Genomic DNA, 24,016 nt, shown 5'->3' on the forward strand with positions numbered 1-24,016 from the left:
AAAATTACGTATTAGATATTTACCTTTACTTCTCAATACTTTCTGCTTTTGTTGGTAAGTGTACTCTTTCTATGAACCAATCTACACATGCCAACATCATCCTGAACATGGATGCCAAGGAGAAGAAAGAAGAAGGACAGGGCACGCCCAAATTCCTCCATCTTGGGACTCTTGATCCATGCACAGAATTCTAGACCCCCCTGTACAGCACATAAAACCCCCCTGTACAGTGCATTCTAACTTAAGTTCTAACAAGTGAATAACATCCCCTCACCATTCAGACCTGAAATTCTCTCATCTCCTCACCTTCAGGTGTCATTTCTTTAAAAGGATCAAAGTCAAGCCACCAGGTACTTTTGGCAACATTCCAGGGCCTCCGAGCCCCCCAAGGGTTGTCTCGGTAGCTCTGGACATCCGGAGTGATGTACTGAGTTCCCATAAGAGACACATTAGAGTCTCCAGGAAATACTCTGAGATGGTTACTGTACCAGAAAAATGGAGATGTGAGCAGAATTTTAAAGGAAAAAAAAATCTGGAAGGGAAAGTGGGAGGAAAAAGAAGTGTATGGATACATTAACTTAGTTCTGAGTGAGAAACTTGAAGTCGTGGCTTGTGTAATCTCTTAAAAAAAGATATATTTTCCACTTAAATATAACCAAAGACATAATTCGATTCACTAAGCATGAGAGGTACAAGAGAGAAAGGCAAATAATGGCTGCATTATTTTATTCTCCACAGAAGGGTAATTCTTATTAGGCAAATAATATTTGAAGGTCTTCTCTGCTTTTGTATTGGCAACAGGAATGTAACCACTCCTCCCCTGGACAACTCTATATACAGAGTATGACAACTGCAGTTTACCTTTCTGCTGTTTCCAGAAGTTCCAGAAGAGTTTTATTTCAGTTCTTGGAGGATCTGTATCCAGATTATAGTTTTATTAATTTATTAAATTTATTTTCTGTCTTGCAACCATGCTCATGTTTCTCTCCCAGTCAAAAGTCCGAGGTTTGGGATTGGTTTCCTCCCTGCCCTTTACATGTGAAATGAAAGTCAAAATAAATCATTAAATAGGCTATTTGGGGGGAAAAAAGAAATGTTTTGTGTCAGATTTATATTTGTTTAAATTAAACCTTAAGGTAAAATGTCATTGCATCATTTCTGGGGGAAAAAAAGAAGAAGAAAACTTCCTTCTGAAAATATAAAAATGCAACAACAATAAAAAAAAACCTAGCTTTATTAAGCCCTGATAAATACTTCCTTCCCCATGTGTGTTTCCATCTATGAATCTCCCATGAGTTCAAAACACCAGAACAAAAATCCTAAATAATAAAGCTGATTTTAAAACATGTTTGTAAACAGAAACTAACTTTGAAAAACTGCAGGTTGAGGGATGCCTTCAGATCAGGTTTAATTTACAGAGAACATTTCATGAGGCAGCACCAAATGTTTCTTTGTTTCCAATTAGCTTTCTAAATAAATGCAAAGCACTTTGACATTTGTCATGCAGAGAACATTTTTTGTCTGCATTTCATGTTCAAACTCCCAGGTTTTGCCCTTACTGATGATCATCAGCTGTGGTCACTCCTACTGTAATCTCCATACCTCAGGAGATTTTACTTTGAGTCTGAAGCAAAAGTGCTTCAAGTTGCATCTAGAGGCAGTTTGGTGTTGTCAGTGGCAGTCCCAGTGCAATGTCCCCTTCTCAGGTTATTTTCAAAGGTTGTTTCAATTTAAAATGTCTTCACAAATGGAAATCCCGCATCCCTCTGTGCCCAGGCACACCCTAGATGTGTCCAGCCCTACAAAGTTGTGTGCTGACTTTTCTCTATAATATCTTTTTCTTCTTTTACAGAAACTGATACTTTTGGTAAATTAACTGAGGTATTTTAATGATATTCTCTGCAAATACTAATTTCAGATGCTATTGAACCCTGGGTGTGCAGGTGACAATGCACAACCACAGGCTGGAGACACTCTCTGCCTGATGTCCAAATATCCATTGGGCTGAGGAATGTGGTCTCTTGCTTTTCCTTCCCAGAGGATTCTTTACAAACACAGTCCACTGAATAACAGATCCTACCTGGCTGCAGGGAAAGTCTTGCTGGAAATTCAGCAGTTGAACAAAGACTCTGCTTTCACCTTCCAGAAAACTCTTTCCAGAAGTTAATCCTAAACTTTCCGATGTTAAAGATAAATTTTCCGTAGGAAGTTGACAGGTTTTTGACATGTTCTGTCTGTCTGAAAGAGATGATACAAGTAAAAAGACACATGAATTTAACTCCTTATTGGAAACATAGAGATATAACTTTTAATAGAAGAACTTTGTAGCTTTGAGAAAAAGCAGAACTTGTAAGAAACAGAAATGTCTCATTCAGCAGATGATTAAACTTCATATTGTAAGAGAACGAAGAAAGACATTACAATCAATACTAGGATTTGAAGTGAATATACAGCTGAGATAAAAATGCATAATGGAAAAATAATAATCTTTTTCTTTTTCTTTTTCTTTTTCTTTTTCTTTTTCTTTTTCTTTTTCTTTTTCTTTTTCTTTTTCTTTTTATTTTTCCTCCGCACTCCAAAATTCAGGCAGTGAACTAGAAAACAAAAGAAGATGTAAGACCACCCTGCAGCTCCAGTAAGTTTAGTCTCATGTTATTTTCCTGTAAATGTCCCTGAAGGTATAAGACAGTGAGCAATCAGCTCAGAAAATTACTAGATTCACTTTGTGTGATTCACTTTGTGTGGCCAGAGGGGGATACTTCGTTAAAAGGCAATGAGAAATAGAAAGCGTAATGAGATCCTAAGCTCCTATTCTAGCCATGCATGTGATGGTAAAATATTAGTATAGTGTGAAGAAAATACAGAAAGAAAATCACTGTAAATATCAATGCAAAATGTAGCTTGGGTGAGGTGATTTGTGTCCAAGAGAAATCATCATAAAATCCATTATAAAAGGCATTGTAAAATCCATGGAAAAGTCAGAGGAAAACACTAATTTCTTTAGTACAGACAGCACAGTTATGAATTTTTTCTTACTTGTACTTGGCATACCTTCTGTACTATTTTCATACATTTTACCAAAAAAATGGGATTTAGAAGTGAGTTAAAAGAACAATATTCTGTCTACGGGGAGTTTGTATATTTCAATATATTACAAAATTCTGAATACCTTTTTGATGGAAACCAGGATGTGTTTTGGCCTTGTTTATAGAGCAAAATTAGTTATTAAGCAGTAAAAATAATAAATAAGAGTGAAACTTCTTGACTTGTTAGACTGAAGTAACAATTTATTTTGGAAGGGTGTTGACATTGTGTGGTACTGTGGTGTCACAGGAAAGGCAACATGAGGTTTGAGGTTCAAATGCTTTCAGATTTGTTCTCACCTCAGATTTGGGGATCAAAATGCATTTTACACCTTACATCTGGAGATGTGTTGCATCACATTTTCTGTAGAGGACAGGTGCAGCATATTATGGGAAATACAATTTGTTTCCCCAGTCACAAGAGAAGTGTGGCACACTTTTTAATTGACTCAGAGTTAAGTTGAATTGGCTCAGGATAAAGTTTCACGTGAGTTTAAAAATGGTACTGCTTTAATATGGGTTCAAACCAATATAAAGGTATAATATTCCATGTTCCAAAGAAAATATGGTGTAATGTTAAAGAAAGAGAATGGACATGGCTGAATAATCTTTCCTGCAGTTATGGGTGGGTTTATTTGGGGAGATTTCTTCATTTTTTCTTTACCCAAGCCTTTCTTCTTTACCTACTTTCAATCCAAAATTATTCTGCCAAAAATTCTTTCTAAAATATCTATTTCTTCATTCAAACCAAGGCTGATGTGCAGTACTGCATTCAAATAAATCTAATAAAAATTTTTCATGGTCTTGGAAGCTGAAAACTGTGTTCACTCCTTGTGTGCTCCTCCATGGTCAGTCTGCAACAAATTGCCAGTTGAAAAACTGGAAATTGGAAGGTTTCCCTTTCTTAAAGACTATCATTAGGCAAGTCCCTTTAATATTTTTTAGACACTTAAATGCACTCAACCACTCTTGTGAAGCCTGCTGTATTTCCAGATACAGCACTTGTGCACTTGACTAGAGTTTAGATAGAAATAACCTCCTGTTTGGTATAGAAAAGATATTAAATGAGAAAAGAACATTTCCTGATGCTAAGTCAGGTCGCTAGGGAAAAAATGTTGATGTCCTACTTAAAAGGATCAGAGACAATATGACTGAGGTCAGGGTGATAACACCTAAAACTCTTTTTTCATGTAATGGGTGTAAAGAACACAGGGAAAGATGGGAGGGACAGGTGGAGGTGATTTAAGTGGTGGCATTTAACAAAGGGATGTCAGGCAGAAAGATGACATCTGTTTTCAACCCCATCATTATATTCATTTACATAAATATTTAGATGCACATAGGAAAAAAGAGAATTTCGAGAAGAGATGGCTTGATGGGTCTCTTTTCATGCCTCTTAAAAGGATAACCAGGCTAAGAAAAAAATCCCTAGAATGCAGTTAATCCCTAGGAATACAGAACATCTGGAAAGATCACAGCTGTACCAGAAGCCAGGTGTTTCAATAATCTTATTTAGATTGAAAAAACAAGAACAAAAGAAAGTGGGAGAAAAGCACACATAGTGATAAAGAATGGAAAAGTCACTTTGAAAGACCAGGAACTTTTGTACTTTCTGTTTTTATGAAGGCTAAAGCATTGATTATTCTGGAAATGTTTTCATTTCTGAAGCTTTTTGGAGGAAAAACCAAAAAAGGTTGTTTGAACAGCTGGCTGCTAAAGCCATGGCTTGAAAAGAGGGTGAAGATATGGCAACCAGAAGTTCTCCTGTGATTAACCCTGGGTCTATTGTAATTTTGTTGTGGCAAGAAGGAAAAAAAAGTCCAATATATGAGACATTCCATAATGTCCCATGTTTTACTGAAAACAACGTATATTGGAGGAGGAAAGATTCCTTCTTTTAGGAACTCTGCAAACATGACTCCAGCAAGTAACCTCATCTCTCAATTTCACTAATTTATCTCTTGTGATGTTTTGTTTCCATTCTAATAAATATTTCAAAGCTCAGACTTGAAAAAGATTTTCTTCCATCAGCTTTAATTATTAAATCAAGTATGGTAAATTAGTAAAGGACAAAAGATATATTTCATATAGAATACTCTTCACAGAAATTGCACATGGACATTTTCTGACAATGTGGTCCTAATAATTACCTGAGTATCTATATTTTTTTCCCTTGAATTATGTATGCATCAGCTGCATAGTCTATAAGCATAAAGAAAACTTCCTGGAATATTTATGAGAGGTCTAAAATATTAATAGTGACAATAACTTAATTCAAATGAAAAATAAACATACTTACAGTATGCTCTTTTTCCTGATTCTGAACTGATTTGATTGAGATGTTGCAGTTATTGAGAAAAACATGATCCTTACATTGTATTTGCTATACAGGAATTCCATATACTGACTTGAAACTAAATTTAAAATAATGAAAATATTCACTTGCCACAGAAAGTATGAATCATTAGAAAAGCTCAAGTATATTTGAATGAAATTACGTCCTTATGTTTGGTGTCATAATCTTGTTGGAATAACCAGGTAAAATAATAAAACTATTGAGTTTGTTAAGCAGCACTAGCACAAAAAAAAATAAAAATTAAACAAATATATATGTATGTATGTGTGTAAGTAAAAAAACATATGTCTATTCCATGGAGATCCCATGCCTGGAAATGTTCAAGTGTTCAAGGCCAGGTTGGAAGTGTGAGCAACCTGGTCATATGGAAAGTGTCCCTGCCCATGGCAGTGGGTGAGAACTCAGTGGTCTTTAAGATCCCTTCCCAAACATTCTGTGAAAAAATTTTGAGATGAATGTTGAACACACTCAGTATTCTTCCAAATATAATATAATTATGTTAAAAATTATGTAGAATTTATTAATAAGTATTAAAAAATGTATTCTAAATTTTCAACCTAACTTTTAAAATTGAAAAAATAAAATGCTGTAGGGCTGCAGCAGGGAGTAAAAATCAATGTTGTTCTTTAGACATCTTTAATCACTACACAGGAAAGTAAAGTATATCCCCATCTTTTTATGGTGGATGTATGCATTGCTAAACAAATATTCAGGAGATTTTCGGTTCAAATTGTAGGAACAAGTTACATAGAAACAAGTAGGATATGGCCAAGAAGTTGCCATAAAAGTTTAAATTGATTAGAAAGGATTCTGCAAATTCCTGTGAAATTGGTCCATCCTTTTGAGTGTTAAACACAATCAGAAGCATAAACTGATATCCAGAAAGTCCATAAACTGCTGACTGCAAAGACATTGTCCCCAGAGAAAAATCTGGCTGCATAATGACTATTTCTTTTTTAATACAACTATCCTGTTGGCAAGCAGGATGCTGGAATAGGAAAAAGCTGTAGCCTATCTCAATATGACAATTCTTTCCTTGTTATTGGGAGAAAAAAATATTTAAGTACCTCAGCACTTAATTAAGTTTGTAAATGTGTCCCAGACTTAAGGTTGAACATACAATTAATTTATTTGCTGATTTGGTGGGTTTGTATTTCATTGTGCGAGTTATTTATTGCCAAACTCTAAGAGGTTCCAGTGATCCCAGCACAGACAGTTCACAAGAGTTTGCCCTTATTTTGCCCTGTTCCACTGCCTCTGGCAGGTGAACTTCCAGATCTTTGAATTAAGAAATGGCTGCTTAAAACTTTGAGGTGAAATGTGAAGAGCAGTAAGATCACATCCAATTAAAAAATAATTCTCCAACAATGTTAACTTACAGGTCACTCATCTTTTTAAGAAGCCATAAATAATTTATCCATTACTAATTAGCTGCATCTACTTTACCATCATATCTCCTATTTAATGAGCAACATGAGAGCATTATGTTAATTTAAAACTATACGACTTGTCAAAAAGGAGTCAATTAAAAGGATTCTCTTCAGGAGGCTCTAATAGAATTCAGGACTGGATTACATCAGAAACAAAATTGAACTTTCTGTCCTGTGGGTATTTTTGAGAGTTCAAACTTCTGTCCCAAACAAAAACAAATAGAGTGAATCTGTTTATTGCTAAGGAAGGCAGAGGCACGTCAGTTTGAATCAGTCACTCTGTATATCCTGATTGTTTATATTTCATGCTTATATTTCAACTCTATTCTGCAATGTGCTCTCAGGAGATTGGATTAGGAAGAACCTTTATTGTAGCAATTCTAAAGTTGCTGGAAGAGAAAATTAAATTTATTTTATTTTCTGAAAAGTTTTGAAGGGTGCAAGAGACTCCCCATGGTCCCACGATGTGGCTCCTGTTGGCACAAACAGAGAAGGACTTTCAGCTCTCCTCCCAAGCAGCTATGCAGGGCAGAAGCTCCCTTATTTTTCCATATGAAAAGACAGCTCCAGGGGAGTATTAAAAACTAAAACCTAGCTAAGTTAAGTAAAGGTTTCATCTCACACAGTGTTAGCTGATTGGCTTTGGTCAGATGCACTGGTGTAGCAGGGATGTGGGCAGAGAACTCAGAGTGGGACCTCTGCAATGCAGGCTCTGAAACAAGGCAAGGTGACTCCTGCCACAAAGATTTGGAGCTAATTATCATCAATAAGTTTTCTGTGCCTCTCACTCCTTCAGAACAGCAGATATGACTGCAAACTCCTATCTGATTTCTCAAGACTTCTTGCAAATTTTGTACTCATTTGCAAAATTAGGACCACAATTTCTAGACACTGGGAATACGGGGATATTTTTATCTACATATATAGATATGCTCTTAAAAAAAAAAAAAAATTACACACCTTATAATTTGAAAGAGTTGACCAGCTCACCAAACCTTAGATTTCTAAAACAAAGCTCCTAATTAAAGGTGAAATATTGTCTACAGTTAATAGTAAAAGCCAGACAAATCCAGAACCCACACCAGTTTGTTTGGAAACCTAATTTAGGATTCCCACTGGAGAAAATCACTTTTCTGAAGACATCAGGCCGGTACAAAAACATGTGTGTCATGGACAGGCAGAGTGAGCTGTTAACATGGGAGTTATTCTGACCCATGGAAGTCAGAATGCAGGAGGAGGAATGGGAGAGAGCACAAAGGTACAAAAAGATCATGGAGCACCACCTTGGCTTGTTTCAGGGTTACTTTGAATTTTCATGGCTATTTAAATTGGATTAGCTTCAATTCTCAGATGGTCTGCCTGAAAAAACAATCATCTCTTCTCTAATGAAAGGATAAATCCAGAGAATTTAGAGTGCCAGGAGCAAGCCTGCAAGAGTAGAGGAATAGTCTAGCAGACTTTAGGAGGTCTTTACTTTCATTATTTTACATTGAGAGTCTTTCTCTTGCTCAAACAAAACATTTCACACCCAAAGCATATGAACAAGATGTTATCTTTGCACCAGGGCTTGCCAGAGATTAGATGGAAATCTCCTGAGTTTTAGGCCCCATTTATCTTCCACTTGACTCTTTTCCAGCTGATGATTAATTAATTGGCTGTGAAGCTCTTAGCAAGGCTTTCCCTTAAACATTCCTTTGTTCCATCACACCTCCAGAGCTCTGGGCTGCCCGGGCAGCTGGGCTGAGCCCCTCTGCAGCACTCACTGATGTCAAAGGGAGCTGGAAGTCAGCAACCAGAAAAAAAAACCAACATCACCATGTGGCATTTTTAAAGGTTTGTTGTCAAGTAGGTTTTAACAGTTGCTTTTTATTGGTTTCATTTTTTGTCTAGACTTTCTCTGTAATCTAGAGATGACACTATTGTCACTGTGATATTTTATGAAAATCCTCTTGTGAGGATTTTTCTCCTGAGAAGCCTCAGAAAAGAAATGTAAACAATAACAATCTGATTGCTTTGGAATGTGATCTGGAGATGGTTTACCAACAGGTACATCTTTGATTGGTCTCGTGTGAATTGTTTTTACTTGATGACCAATCATGGTCCGGCTGTGTTGAGGCTCTGAGCAGTCATGAATTTTTGTTATTCATTCCTTTCCTTTCTAGCTTTCTGATCTATTCCTTTCTCTTTATAGTTTAGTATAGCTTTAGTATAGCACTTTTTAATATAATATAGTATCATAATATAATAAATCAGGCTTCTAAGAAATAAGGAGTCAGATCCATCTTTTCCCTCATCCTGGGACCCACAAACATGTTGTCAGGCCAAATAAAACAGTATATCATTCTGAATGTTCGGAATGAATTTTCATTACAATCAAATCTATTAGCAGCAGTGCTCAGTTTGTGCATTTTTGACTCAAAATACTAAATATTGGTATTAAAAAATAAAATCAGCTTTAAAATAACCTTGATGGCTTTAAAATAACTCTGATACCACACAACTCTTCCAGGCTATTAATTCTCTGGGAATGCAGCTTGCCAGATAAATCAGTTCTGATCTGTGGCCCACGCTGTGTTTATCCAAGTTCCTCAGAGACAGATCTACAGTTCTCTCATTAGGTATTGTCTGCTTAATAATTTCATATAAGATAAAAAAAAAATAAATAAAAAGAAAATGAAAGCACACCTTCTTATTTATTTTTTCTTAAAACAAAAAGGAACATTAAATTATGAAACTTTTAGAGTCCTACTCTTTCTGGAAGAAAACAGAAAGCAATGCAGACTCACCATTCAGTGGCAAAAAAGCTAATTCTGAAAATAAATATTCATTTATTTGTGTTGTCAAGATGAGAGGTATTTTCTATAAATTCACAGTAATACATGCACATCTGAATTCTATCACTATGAGAAAGAGTTAAGATTGTTTTAAAACTTTAATACAAATTTATTTCTATTAAATTGTAGATGTTCAACATTTTCAAATTTGACCTTCCCTACTTTTTTTTTTATTTGTGACTCATGTAATGGAATTTAGGGGTCACTATAGGCTTCTTTTTGTTTCCTGCTTCTTGCAGGGTCATTCACAATAATCCACTATTTTTTTAAAGATGATTAGGAGTTAGGCTTTAGATATCACTTTAGATAAGTTTAGATAAGCTTTAGATAACTGTATTTCATTATCTTTAGTCTTAACTCTGCTCTTCTTGTTTTATCTCTTCCCTGGTTCATCTTGTCTGTAAAGAAAATCATGTGTATGAAATTATCTTTGGAAGAACAATTTTGTTCAATGTCTGCTGAAGAAATTTTCATTTATGAAAAATAATGTAGGTGGAAATGCCTATCAATCCTGAAAGTGCATTTTTCAGTCATACCTCATGCTCCAGATGTCAGCAAGTTGAAGGCCTCCATCCATAGCACAGGCAATAAAAATGTCATAAGTATAGAATTAACTTCATAATTTGAATGGAGAATTAACTAAAAACTTAGAAAAAGGAATAAATTTTTTAAAAAGTCTGAAAAAGAACACATGGAATAAAATAATACCACAAAATTTATGCCTTTTTATTTCATTACTGTAAAAATCCTAAAAATAGAGATTATGTTTACTTTCAGCTGGTTATGGTGGATAAATTTCCAAGTAAACATGTTTTTAACAAGAGTAACATGAGAGTAGCCATGAAAACACAGAGGCCTTGTCCTGATTCTAAAAGCAAAAGCACAGAGAAAGCATATTGACACCACTTAAAAAAATCAATAATGACTTCACATTCTTAAAAAAATCCCTCAAATCCAACCATTTAATGAAAATAAAAACATAGCTTGTTTTTGGTAGTACCCCAACATAGTATGGTTGGGTTTTGAAACATTCTCAGAGATCTCCTCCTTTCTTTTCCTCAAATAAATATATTTTCAGAGATTCAGCAATATTTGATATGTCTTGATTTCACTGGAATTGGGTATTACTGATGCTTTTGTGGGCAGTTTCAGAAGGAAAGCCATCCATACCTCAGTGATATTGGTAAGGAGGTGACACTGGAGAAGGGACCTGTCCCCAGTCCCACCCCAAGGCAGTGTCTGGGACACAGCAGGGAATCTCTGAGCTCTCATCTGGTGCCAGTGACTTGGATTTCCTCAGCACCAGGAGAAATTTTTCACTGCTGTGACCTCTTCACTGCTGCTCTGGTTGTTCATTTGAGCATTAGCCAACCTTCAGTCCTCCCACTGCTCATTTTTCGTGTCCTTAGCAGTGCTGAGATAGCTGAAGTGATCTGTCACTCCTGGCATTTTGTTACCTCTCAGCTCCAGATTTATGATGCTCTTATCTACATGACACGGGTAACTCACATCTGATGTACTGTGCTGCTTTTACAGCTCCGTGCACGACTTGGTGTGAATCTCCACAACAGGGAAAGAAGAGCGAACAATTGATCTGTATTTTCACTAGCTCACTGAAAAATTCCTCAGGGGTTAGAGCTCAGCCTTACCTCTGTGTGAGCCTCATGCCCTACTTGAAAAATCTGATTTGTATCATAATGTCACTGTGTGAACTCTGTTCTCCTCTAGCACTTCTAGGTTAAAAGTTATTGTGCTTCTCCAATGACTTCTTAAATTTCTGAATTATGATAAATCTTCAGGACCATACAAAAAAAACCCACCTAACCAAACAAAAAAAAAAAAAAAAGCACTGCATAATACCTTGTAAGTTATTGATCTTTCAAAAACCAATGTGAAGAATTGGAAAGGGGGCTGACAGAAAAAAAGAGCATTTTTTTGAACATAGAATTATTGGGTTTATCTGTTTCCACACCAGGAATTGCACACAGCTTTGAATTTTTCCTCAGCAGTGATCCCAGCCACTGTCAAAGCCTGATTATCTCATAAAGTACAGGGCTTGTGATGGATTTTGATTTTTTCATGGAGAATTTTCAGGAAAAAAAATCTGAGTCTATAACTTGAATATCTCAAATGGCAAAAATAAATGTCTGAAAAGAAAGAAGACTGTTATAAAGAAGGGTGTTGAACACACAATATGTATGTGTTAGTGTGTAAATGTGTATATAAATGTGAAGATCTATTTATTTATATTCTCAACTGTGCAAGTGTGAAGCTTTACACAGATACATACGCAAAAAAGTTTGCAACAAAGTTGAGAGAACAAAACCAATGACACTGGATTCTTTATTATTCTTTTAAGGATGAAATATTTTTCTTCAGAACACCATTTTTGTGTCTTTATCTCACCTGCAATTATTTCTGTTTCTGCCTTCTTATAGTAACAATTTTGATACGAACACAACCACCTACAATTTATATCAATAGCAGACATCTTCAATAGCTCTCAAACTGCAAATTATTTTGAAAGAGAAACATCTGTATATATTGCTATTCTGATTGTAAAGTCTGTGAAAACATTTTTCTCCCTGAGCTCTTTGCTTGTTTTTAATATTGGAGTAAAAGTGGTTTAGCTATGCTGAAAAAATACTTGAAAATGTTGAAACCAGAGATGGTTGGTCTCACATTGTCTGCACAACCAGAAGTGGAGCTGCTCAGATGATTATCAAAATCCCACTAACATGCTTAAAATAGTCTTTACTCTCCATTTGATGGTACAATAACTTCTGGTGTCACATTGATATTTTCTGGAAAATCCCTTTGCCTATGATTTTTTTTCCTGGGAAGCTGAGAAGCCTCAGAGAAAAGGAAAACAATAGTTATCTGATTTGATTCTCCTCTGTTTTGCTTCTTTGGATTGTGTTTGGAGATTATTTACCCACAGGTGATTGTTCCATTGGATACTGCTGTAAGTTGTTTTCACTCTTTGACCAATCAGGGCCAAGCTGTGTCTGGACTCTGGAAAGAGTCAAGAGTTTCATTATTATCTTTTTAGCATTCAGTAAGTATCCTTTCTGTATTCTTTAGTAGAGTATTCTTTAATATAATATAGTATAAAAAAATTAGCCTTCTGAGAACATGGAGTCAGATTCATCATTCCTTCCTTTGTCTGGCAAATACAAAACTTCTGGCACTGATGAATTATTATTTTGAGCTGTCACCACATCTCTCAACAGAAGAGTCTGAATTTAGTTTGTGAAAGAGAGGTGTGGCAAGAGCAGTTGTTTCCTCTGCATTTGCACTGTCTGTTTTAATGTGGAGCTAACACAAAAGACCTCAGTCTCTCAAGCCTCAGAAAGAACAAATCCAAAATATCCACACTTTAAGCTTCCAGCAGAACAAAATGAAGAACCAGCAAACCATTATTCATCGAGTTGCACCATCTCCCCACATCTGTAAATTCTTAGGTATTTTTTGAGAATTAAGTATTCTCAAAGTACTTTTTTTCTGATTGGAAAACTTCTTTATTCCTGCACCAATCTTCACAGCCCTCATTTTCATAGTTTAGAAGATCTTTTGGAGATTTTTACAGAAAGATGTTCATGGATACTAAAATTAAAGTTTGTAATGAAATGTAAACCCAAAACATGCTTGGAAAGAATTTTTCACACATGTCCAGGCTGTAGGTACATCTCATTTGATGAGAATATGAACTATTTGATTGCAATATATATGTTGCTGTATCATTACCCCTTTGATAAAAAAAAAAGCCATGAAAATACTTCCCAGATTTATAAGACAACTTTTACCACCATGGTGTTAAGGTCAAGAGTAATTTCTCCATAAATAAGGAAGAGCAGTCAATTCCACACAGAGCAGTCAGTTTCAATTACAGCTAGACAAAAAGAGTATGAATATTGTCTCTCTGAAAATTGGTGCCTTTTTTGCTATTGATTGACCAGAATTCCTGTAAGTTATTACTATTTGACTTAATAAGCATTGGTTTAAAAGACCTGCTTTGATGAATTCTTACAAAGTAAAGGATAACCAACACCATAAAATGGTGACAGTAATTCTGGGCTTAATTAAAAATTACTATTGAAAATTTTTGTTCTGAACCATACAGCCAAACTCTTAATTATACACAAAAATGCATACATACTTAATTACATATTTAATGTAATTGCTTATATATGTCATAGTGCATTTTACAGGAGCCATTTTACTGTTCATTCCAAATCAGTTCGCCTGCATTGCTTTTTGTAAACATAGATTTTTCAACTATGATCCTATCTTTCAGTTTTTCTGGTCTGTACAATAGATGGAACTTAATTTGTATCATATTTCCTAAGAATTCAATTTTCCTGAGTTAGAGACTGCTACCATAGCCTTTTCCTTGCAATTTATCACATTTGATTTCACATACTGGTTTGGTTTTCTGGGCTCCTGATATTGCTTTCACCTTAAATAAACCTCATGTTCTTAAGGTCCTGATATTAGGAATGAGAGAGAGGGAAAAAAAAATCACCTCACGGTAGCAGAAAGTTGGCTAAAGGAGCCAATAATAATTTCTGTCTCTCAGCTGTACTCTACTGGATTAAATGCAGTAGAACATGATATTATTGTGATTTTCATTAGTGTTTTGGGGAATAATAGTGCGTGCAAGAAGTCCCTATGTTTAAAAGGGCAGTTTTATAAAACCAGAAGCAGGACTATCTGTGATCTCAGGATCACCTTCACCTTACTGGAATTGGCTTTCCTTTTGCCAATTTTCCAGTTAAAATCTTTCCACAGGAAATATAAATCTTTGGATGAATCTCAGCTGATATCCAACTATTTCTGTTCAAAAGCCACCAAAGATAAGCTGGAGGAGTTGAAATGTAAGTACTTCATAAAATCCTTTTTCTAGACAAGGTCCTCACTGAATTATCTATCCCAAAATTCACCACAGCCTCACCTCTAAGTCCATGGAAATGATTTCCCATGGCAGCCAGATGTCTATATTGCATGACAACAGAAGTCAGCCTGAGGGCCTTTGGCTGGAGAAGCAAAAGTTCAAATCTCAGGCTCAGTACAAGTCTTGTGGGACACCAGAGAGAAATATGAGGACCAGAATAATCTACTTTTTAGTGTGATTAAGGCAATAAATTTCCAGTCTCACATTTTAAAAGTGCTAGATGTACAAATACCACCAAAAGTTGTTTTTTCACCCAGTATTAAAAAAAAATAAATATTTTGACTAGAAATTCTTAGCCAACCTGCCTAGGATCAAGAGAAAAAATACAATATAACCCACAAATAAAAATTCAACTGCAAAATATCATTATGCAGTCTGGGACATCATTTTTTATTCAAGAAGAATATATGTAAGATTCCTCAAAGTCAGCAGAATCTTCATTCATCTATTATATCTGAAAATCACAACCTAGAAATATGTCAGAGAACAGTAACAAACCAAAACAACACCTTATGTCCTCACTCATGTCTCTCAGCATGTTTGTAGGTTTTACAAGTCTCTGAAAACATGAGAATAGATCATTCATAATTCATCCATGTTTGCAGTGCTGAAGTGAAGTGTAATTTCTTTATAAAAAGTTTGAAAGGGCTGAGTTTCTAAAAAAAAAAATTCCCGTTCATTTTTGAGTGCCTGTAAACATTTGTAAGAAAAGGCAGGAAGTTCCACAGTTTTAAATACAAGGAGAATGAAGACAGTAACTTCTCACATCTGTACTTCTCACCTCCAAGTTTTATTTCATGCCTTTGTTGTTGTTTCAGAAAAAAACCAATGCTCAATCTTTATTTATTCCCTTTTTGCAAGCCTCTGTCACATGCCACGTCGTTCCTTCTGCCTTCATCATCCATATTTTATATCTTTGCCAAATCTCGTGTCCTTTCCTCAGCTGAAATGTTCCAATCTGTTTGGGTGAGTTTCAAGTCAGACAAGAAGTATCACAGAACTGCATCTTTCAAATATTATAAACATTTATTTCTAGAAAATACACTCAAGAAATAGCATTTTGTTAACCTCAATAAAGACATTTACAGAACCCTCTCACATTTACAACCTTGGGTTAATCTTTGATGACTATAGCCTGTCATGCTTACCAATTTCTTTTCAGAAGTGTTCTATGAGGAATGTGAGGTTCCTACACAAAGTTCTAAGAAAGTAGCAATTCAGACCAAGGTGAGTAAACTCTGGTCTATCTCTGCTTGTGCTGGTTGAGAAAATTTTCCTTTATGAGTGTCCAGTTGGAATAAGTAACAAGGTTTGTGCCCATGGAGACCAGTGTTGTAGTTTGACAGTCATGTTAAGGCAGCACGAGCCAACAATATCCATGGCAAATTAATGTACTGGGAAATAAACCCTAAAAACAAGTATTGAGAAGTAGTATTTTCAAAGTAAAAAAACATAATAGTAATAGTAATAATAATAATAACAACAAGCCCAAGTCAAGACAGATGCAAAAGAATTAAAAAAAGTAATTACTCAGACTGTTGGTTTCTCCTGCTAATGTTGAAAATCTGTAATTATGATATGAAAATTAACTTGAAATTTGAAGTTGTATCTACAAATTCAGGTACAGTATTCAAAAAGAGAGGATTAAATGCTGGCACCACAGAAGTGAATGGATGTCCTGAAGTCAATGACAAAGTTCTCCTGAATTTAATTAGGTTAATATTTTAAGTTCAGAAATTCCAAGAGGCCATGAACTCCTATCTAGAACTCAGGCATCTCCACAGAGCACTGGAAAGGAGTGGAAACATGAAATATCATAATATTTTCTAGTGATCTGGACATTTCAAGAGCTGGTAGACCACAAAATACTATTATGAGAGGGTGCAAATTTTGAGTGGACACAACCTTAAATTAATTACTCTGGAAAAGATACGGAAGAAGCTAATTTTGCACCACAGGCTCAGTAAAGGAATCATCAAACAAATCTCCCTGAGTTTTTCCACTCTTTATATTTGGACTAGACAATAATGTGTCCCCCTATGTGTGGCAAGATCATTGAAAATACACATTCCAAGCCCTAGGCAGTGCTGTAGCCAGAATTAATACAAACTCCGCTGAAAACAAATCTTTAGCCACAAAGATCTCATGTGGGTTTGAAAGTTCATATTCTATATTGCTTGTCAATATTATTATCTGCAGGAAAAAAATAAGGTCTATGAAAAATAAAAATTGGTGCATAAATAAAAGTGTATTGGGGGATCATAGTTAATTATAGGGGTTTTTGTTATAACTACTTCCCCATGAATATACATAAGCCTAAATGTCCCATTACTGTTTAATTATACAGCCATTAGAAGAAGAAAATTGCCAGTGAAAGCAGCTATGAAAAATGTATATCATTTACAAAACCATACATAATATACCACAGATATTTTCAATATCATAGGGAAAAAGATGACTCTGAGGATATCACCATTGCATTTAATCGCTTTTATACATTATCAAATCTTTCATTGTGTAGAATTATGAGGGAGCTGGAAATGAAAACTCATCTGGGTGCCATTTTAAATCATACATTGGGCTTATTATAAGATATGAGGTGGGTTCATTCCTTCACCTGAGCTGTTGGTTTACCATCTGGACTTTTTAGTCATAAACTTCAAAGAAATTTCATTAAGGTGTGACATTAACCTTCAGCACAAGGTTTTTATATTCTAGTCTAACTTTGCAATATTGGCAAGCTGCCTTATTGTCTTCAGCTTTTTGCTGTCATTTCTTGTAATGACTCTTTGCACTTTGAAACCACAACAGTTCACGGGTATGGGAATTAATAATTCAGGTAAACACCTTTTATATTTGTGCACAAACTGGCAGTTCTTCTGGCATGTGCATTTCTGGCTTTGAACAGCAGACCCTAGAAAGTACATAAACCACTGTATTTATTTTTTTCCCCAAAACTGAGAAAATTCTGTTTCTCTCCAGGCTCTAAGTGAACTGAAAATTACTTCTGTTTTCCTCAGGGATCTTAGGAGCTACTGTATTTCCCAGATATCCATTATTAGCAAATGGCAGTGCTGTTTTCTGTTCATAGAAAGTGGTTTTAGAACAGTCTATAGATTTAAAAGAAACAAATAAACTAAAAGAGTTAAACAATTTTGGGTATCTCATCACATAAAAGCCCTCAGCATGCCCAAACTGACTCTCTTTTCTGAAGATGTCTGTTGGTAAGAAAAGAAATTCTATGTTTAATTTCTGTGTTATTTCAGAAACGACAAAAGAGGGATGAAAGAAATTATCACACTCATATGAAACTTTGAGGTGAAAACACTTGGGGAACTATTAAAAATAGTTCTCCTATGCTCTTTCATAAGTCTGAGGAAAAAGAATATATTTAAAAGACCAGAAAATTACAGTTGACTAGTCATAAAGGAAAATATTATACTGATTTTAATTATTCTATAGGATAAGAAAAATAGAGGCATTTCACAATAAGTTGGGGAGCAGAGATGACACAATGTTATGTCTGATTCTCTATTGTGCATATGCATACATATAAAATAAGCAATCAGCCAAGACAAAAATAATTATTTTTCATTTCATAATGAATAAGTAGTGTATAAATTTACTTTCTGCCTGGATATTTTTGCTGATTAGATGGCTGAAAATTTACAGCAACACTAATTTCCACTGGTCAGCTACAGAGAGCAGTAATCAATCCTGTGACAGGGAGCTGTAAAATGGGGACCAAAAACTAAGCTTCCTATAAATACTGAATTACACATCAGCCTTTAAAATATTCTGATTAATCATTACTCTAAAACACAAGTGACTACTTTAAAGAGCCCTGAGCAACTAATTCCAGACATCAAAAATGACACGATCATGTTTGAAATCAGTATTTTCTTCTTGTTTGTCGTTATTGGCGACTGAGGGATACCTTGTGAATACCAAACCAACTGCATTTGTTGTACAAAGTGTTTGTTTGATCTATTCCCCATTCATTTTCATAAAGTGAGTTATCTGCCTAAGACAGGGTAAAACATCACATGGAGATCACAAACAACATTTCCAAACTTAGTGCACAGAGCAGGGGAAATTCATGCTCAGGTTTGGGGCACCTTACACTACTGGATTTGACTTCCCACCCATAAAGAAGTCTTATTTTGGCAAAAGAGTTTTCTAAGCAGGCCAAATATCAGCTTTCACCTGTTTCTGCTGGGTTGTCAGGTCTATTGGCACTGGCCTTCCCCAGTCTCCCATCTGGCCTCAAATGCCTACTTAAATTTTTGAATGTTTCTTGAAGTCCTAATTTTCTTTCACTTTTTCTGTACATGCTCCATCAGCTTTAATTAAAATCTTAATAGGTGCTTTTAGCTAAATGTGGTAAAGCGGTACAAGAGTTTTATTTACAAGCATGGTATTCAAACTCTTCAGAAAGGTTGTATAAGTCTTTCCTCCCTTATACACTTTTTTTTAGCATACTCAACAAGTTTGTCCCTGGTTTCTCTGATCTCAGCTGATGAAGTGTGGCAATTCCACTGCAAGTGGTCATGGATTTTTGCCATGTGGATAGAACCATGGCAACAGGTAGAGACGCTGAGGATGAGCTGTGCACTCATTTGTTCTCTCTATTTTTAGTTAAATGAGACTTAACTGAAATTCCTTCTATGGGTACAAAGGTTGTACCCATATGCTGCAGGTTATTCCTGCAGCATATCCAGACAGGCATCTCAGATCTGCTGGTGGCTCTGAGGGCAACATTCTCTTCATACCAACCAGGACCTTGATCTCTTAGGTTATAAAATCAGTTTTAAAACATAACTCTCACCTTTTTGGCCAAAGGAGTTATAGATGAACGTAAATGCCATCAAGAGCTCTTTAATCAATGTATTGCATCATCAATGTCCTAATCAAAGACTCTGCCAGTGGACTTTGTACATTCTAATCAATTTTCTGATTACAATGTTAGTCTCATTATTATTTACAAAGCTAAAAGTAAGGATAGAACAAGCTGACTTTAAACCTGCTCTTGGTACCTAATTACCCAAGCTTATTAGTATCTTGTTATACCAAAAGTGTTGTTATGGCCAAACGAGAGTACACCATATATATGGAGCTATGAATTTATTGTTAGCACAATTGAAGTTTTATCAGTCTAGTAAATTTGGGCTGTGTAATTATATATATATTTATAGTAAAGCTTAACAAATAATACAATTAAAATTGTTGTACAAGTGCCTTCTTTATCTGGACAACCCTTTACTGTGGTGCTGTCCTCAGTTTCCTAATTTTACTTGTACTTGTTATCATTGCAAACTAAAGCTAAACTAGAACACAATTCCTCATTGAAGGGACTTTTTGATATTTGTTATTACAGAGAAAGAACCACAAACAAGAGCAAGCCAAAGTGATCTCAGGCAAGTTCTGACACCCTGCAGAGTCATGTTAAAAACTTCAGAGCTTGACATCTTTTACCGGCAACAGTAAAAGATGTGCCTGTGTTTATTGGTCTGTGATCCTCATAAAAACTTTTTATTTTTATTCGTGTCAGGCTCCTGCACTTTAGGTATGCCCACCAGTTGAAATGTGCATTAATTTACCCTGCCTAGGCTCAGACATTTCCTGCTACTACTAGAAGGTGAGGACATTTAACCAGACATTTCTAATCCCCTTATCCAGCCAAGAAAATAACCATGTTCCCATATTCCATTGGTTTCAGGTAGCCAGAGACAACAGAACAACAAAGCATGGTCCAGGCCTTGAATGGAGATAATATGAGACCACTGCAAACTTTGCTCACAGGCACTCAGAGATGCTCAGTCTGTGTCACAGTGACATTGGCTAAATATAAACATCTCAAATAGGCCAGATGATTTCTCTAAAAATGCCTGTGTCTCTCACATGACAATATACAGAATTGAATGGCTCAGCTGTAGACATCCACATTGTGGAGATGGGGCTTTGAACGTGCTCGGTTCCTCCCTAAATCTCTAATTCCAGCCTTCTTTTTGCTGGAGATTAAATTCCACTTTTGATTACAATTTAATATCTCCCAACATGCTGCTACAAAAAGAAACAGACAGCTGGCTATAGTAACTCCTTGCATTTCTCTGATTACTGCCAAAAATCTTTCTGTCTGTCTGTTAGGGAAAAATAATAATAAGACAAGAAACCCCAAACATTAAGCTTACCCAAAAGCAGCCAAGATGTAGTGAAATATCACAGCAGAAGTCTATTTTATCCCATGCACAACAAGTGAATGTGCTGTCATTGCTGGTTGTTTGCAATATTCATCCCTGGATACAGTTTTAATTTTCCTGGGAGACAGCTGATTGTGCATGCCTGCACACCCATGCACAGAGACAGAGAACCCATAAACTACTTTCCACGCATGGCATCATTTATCTTAATAGTTGTTAGTGCAGCAGTTTCCACTTTAACAGTAATCATGACACATTTGTTACTTGATTTATTTGAATAGCACTGTCAAACACTGCATAAACAATACTGTTCTGGGACCTGGCCAGAAATTTCAAATTACATTTTAATATTTATGTGCCTTCAGACTCCAGGAGGAAAAATACTGATGCTGGCTTGTGATTTGAATTGCTGTTACAGCAAAGCCAGAATAAGTCTGCTTTTTTCTATAACTCGTGTAATCTATCATGATATTTCTTTAGCTGATACAAGTAAAAAGAACATTAGTTTATATTTGCAATAACTGGCAGTAACTAAAATAATATTTAGGTGGAATTAAAGTATGCTTGCAGCTTCCTGGATTGGCTTTCTAAATAGCTATCTCTATCTCAATCATCTCTGTGACTTCACAGCACTGAATATCTCTTCTATTGCTTTAGAGCAGCATGAGCAGAGCTTGCTTTCTGAAATGTAAAACCTCCCCTTTGAGTCCTTACTTTATATATTCCACTTAGCACCATCCATTAACAGCAAAATGTTCATTATAGCTGTGAGCTGATTATAAATTATCATTAGGACCACTATGTTTATTAGTGGTATATTTTTGGTTAGCTGTCTCTAAGGGCAGCATTTTTTTCTGCAGTTAAAATGTCCCACCATCAGAATTACAATTATTGTAGGATAAATGCTGTGGCAGGGTTCTGTTAGTTTCCTGCTGCTAATGAGAAATGATAAGGACATTGACAGTGTTTTGTTCCCCTTTCTAGTGCTCCATGAGCATTCCGAAATCAGGACCTTCAATCACATCTTCATGGGAGTGAGGCTTGGCTTTTCCTGGCTGTATTTAAAACCTTCTCTTTGTCAGTGGCCATCTGGATGTGTGTTATGTTCTATTGTGTGCCAAATTATATTGCTGTGCCTATGGTATCACTCAGTGTGGTTTGCTTTCTCTGACAAACCAGCAATAATAATTACTTCTTATCCTTTGCATTAATGATGATACTTACATGGAAAGAGTGTAGGCCTTGGTCCCATTGTCTCTCAGGAAAAATTGCCACTTGTGAGATGGCAGAGTTCATGCAGAAATGGGTTCTCTTCTCTGAATCGTGTCCTGCTCTCTCACTGGGGGCAGTGGGATGTACCCTAATGGACTAAAGAGCCCCTGAATTCCCCAGTACCTCACCCCCCACCCTCCTGACAATTATTTCTTTTTCCTTTGCCAAATATGTATTTTCCATAAAATTTCACAAAATAGGAAACAGAGAACACATTTGGAAATTTCCCTCTCTTTTTCAGGTAGCTTTCATGAAAATCTCTAGTGCCAAGGAGTCCAAGGAAAATCTAAGGAAAACACAATCAGAAAACATTATTAAGCTTGAGGAATAGACAGACAGGAATATCATGAGGTTCATTTTAAAAAGAGACTATTCAGGGACTGACACCATCCAGGGCAGGCTCACAGGCAGGGAGCTGACTGTGTATTAGGCATTCCTGAGCAGCAGGATGAATTAATAACCACTTGAGGTCCCTCACAATAATTCAGATTTTAGAATTGCAGATATAACCAAAGCACATGTACTTAACGGCAGAGGAAATTAGCTGATCTGCTCAAAACCAGACAAGGCAACACACAATGAATGAAAGGCTAAGGAATTAGGATCTGGGAGAAAAACAGAAGGCAAAATTATTCTTCAGTATGTTAACACATTTGGATAAACAGGGTCTGTACCCCAAAGTGGAGCCATGTGTCTTAGGAAAAGAAGGACGGAAGACCTTGTACCTCCACTTCTTAATAAACGAACACCACCACATTTACCACCAAGCCATATTTCCAAATGCCACATACACATGCTGCAGCTCTCTTCATAGAGGAAGCAGGCACAACTACCCAAAGCTATTTCCCGGGAATTGCTGCAAGGTACCTCAGAGAAAGAGAAAACAATTCTTATCTCTAGTCACTGCGCCTGTTGTTTTGCACATGTGGAATGTGTTAGGAAGATTGTTAGGAAGTGATTTGTCAATTGGATTCTGCTGAGGATTGTTTTGTTTCCTTGGTCAGTTGGGTCAAAGCTGTGCCCTGGCTGTCTAGAGACAGTTACAAGTTTTTCTTTAGTAAGTATATTTTGTATAATACAGTACAGTATCTCTTTAGTATAGTAAAGTATAATGTAGTATAATAAGTTTTAATAAAGCAATTGTTCAGTATTCTGAATCTATGGAGTCAGATGCCAATCATTCCCCACTGAGGGGTCACCTGTTTCTGCTATACATGTGCTGCTTGAACGTTTCCAGGGATGGTGATTCCACCACTTCTCTGGGCAGCCTGTTCCACTGACTGACCATACATCCCAACCACTTTTAAAAAAGGTTAAAAGAAGGACCCTGGGATTATTAATCAGTCAGCCTCACCTCTGTGCCTGGTAAGATCATGGAATGGATGCGCCTGGGAAACCTGGAAGGTATGTGGATGACAGAGAGGTGTTCAAAGACAACCAAAGTGGTTTCACAAAGGGCAAATCCCGTCTGAATAACCTGGTGGCTTTCTTTTCCTACCTCAGTTTCCTCCCATTGATTTTGTGTGATTAAGGAGTTAAATGGGATTTCAGGAATGTATTCTGCTGACTATTTTTCTGGTTCTGAATCCAACTGAGTTGAATGCAGAGGTGTCAGGGGGAGTCCTGTGATTGAGAAAGGGAGGTCAGTGAAAGCAATGCTAATGGTAAATCTGAGGTATATGAGTATTTGTACTTCAGCTTCTGCAGCTTTGGTGCTGCAGATGAGCTGATACAATACTGCAGTTGCTAATTTGTCATGAGAGGTTTTATTATCACTCTTGTCACCTTGAGTGCCTTACACAATCAGATTGCTCTCTGCTGGGACAAAATATCTCATTTCCTGTGATATGCAGTAATTGTTATAATACAAAAATTCTCTCTATCTTT

At 36.1% G+C, this 24,016-nt stretch overlaps 1 long non-coding RNA gene across 1 annotated transcript; it reads right to left on the reverse strand.

Moving 5' to 3' along the window:
- Positions 1–15,132: 15,132 nt before the first annotated feature.
- On the reverse strand, positions 15,133–23,039 carry LOC135299683 (uncharacterized). Its single transcript, XR_010361635.1, has 3 exons — positions 22,921–23,039; positions 22,082–22,415; positions 15,133–15,615 (listed from the first exon to the last, which is right to left on the reverse strand). It is a non-coding gene; the product is annotated as an uncharacterized LOC135299683 (long non-coding RNA).
- Positions 23,040–24,016: the final 977 nt, after the last annotated feature.

The sequence above is a fragment of the Passer domesticus genome, chromosome 4, assembly GCF_036417665.1.
Source record: "Passer domesticus isolate bPasDom1 chromosome 4, bPasDom1.hap1, whole genome shotgun sequence".
NCBI classification, from domain to species: domain Eukaryota; kingdom Metazoa; phylum Chordata; class Aves; order Passeriformes; family Passeridae; genus Passer; species Passer domesticus.